Source organism: Salvelinus sp. IW2-2015, unplaced genomic scaffold (assembly GCF_002910315.2).
Source record: "Salvelinus sp. IW2-2015 unplaced genomic scaffold, ASM291031v2 Un_scaffold4001, whole genome shotgun sequence".
NCBI lineage: Eukaryota > Metazoa > Chordata > Actinopteri > Salmoniformes > Salmonidae > Salvelinus > Salvelinus sp. IW2-2015.
The window spans coordinates 21,340-22,795 of record NW_019945273.1 but is presented as its reverse complement, the minus strand read 5'-3'; positions in this window follow the sequence as shown (position 1 = coordinate 22,795).

The window sequence follows — 1,456 nt, the reverse complement described above, 5'->3', positions numbered from 1 at the left end:
TCCTTAGAACAGAGCTTAATTAGGTAAGAAAGGTTATTATAAAGGATTGGATACCGGAAACTGTGCCACATGACAGTTATATTGTTATATTCCAAAAAGGGACTGTATAAGTTGTCACTGTGAGACACGAGTTCAATCACAGACGTTTTTCCAATTACCCACGCGATCTTAAACAGTTCTATTCAAAACGATCCCTTGGGCGCTTATAGCTCTAAAGGGCAACCCACGCAAAAATCAGTATAGACTCATCATTAATTTTGTTTCATGCAGTTGTGCATATTTCCTTACTTGTCAACTAGATGACGTCCACACTAAAGGTGCGGGCTGTTGACGTGCTGCCGATAGACACAGGTATGGTTCCAGTCCCGGTGAAGGGCGACAGGGTAATGCTATGGGGAGTCCATCTAATATAGGCGCAAGCGGCTAAGTATAATAGAAGACGTAGCCGCGAGGGACTAAGTGTATATGACCCGGAAGGGACGCTATGTCGTACGGGCGTCCAGGTGGCAGCGAGGGATTTATTAAGTAGATGTGCGTGCAGAAGCTTTTCCTAATCTTTTCTTTTTATTTTTTTTTTTTTTTTTTTTTTTTTTTTTTTTTTAATTTTTTTTTTTTTGTTTTTGCCAGCAGGCAAGTTTTTTATTTCCATTTTAACCTCTTTAGAATAGCAGCTTATTTTTCTCTTTTTTTTTTTATAGCACCATTTTTTTCTTTATTAGATTTGTTCTTAAATTTTTTCTGTTTATATGTTTTTTTTGTTTTCTTTTTTTCTTTTACTTTTTTTTTTTTTCTATTAATTTTTTGTTAGTTTTTTTTTTGGTGTCTTACTTATTTGTTTTCTTTTGTGTTATTACGTTATCATTAAATAACCACAAAAAATAATTAGTTTTTTTTTTGATTTCGTAATTAGACGCAAACAAACAACAGAAGTATAAACAAAAAATAAAAATTCAAAACCAAAGTAAAGGCCAGCCAGGAAACAATGTCAATAAATGTTCCTCCTCAACCAAAAGTCACAACCTGGCGGATTTAAGTGACGACAAAGAGCAGAAGGCCACCTATCATTCAGCTCCCTGGCCTTAATAACCTATCGGAGTGGTTCGGAATTACATTAGCCTGCTGCCTTACACTGTGGTGGATGGAAAATTAGCCTCTGGCCTTTCACTGTCGAAGGAAATTAGCTCGTCTTTACTGGGTGGCCATGGCCATCAGCCTGCTGTTCTTAACTGGGTGATATGAGAATTAGCACTGCTCCTTATGCGTGCGTGCTACCATTACATATTTGTCTTGCTGTGCCTTACTGGGTGGATACGGAAAACATTAGTCTCTGGCCTTACTGGTTTCGATAGGAACATAGTCTGCTGGCTCTGGGTTCGATAAACTTAGTGATGAGAGCTTAAACCTGGAGGTGGATGGGAACCATTGCGTTGCTGGCTAGGTTACGGGTGGATAGGTC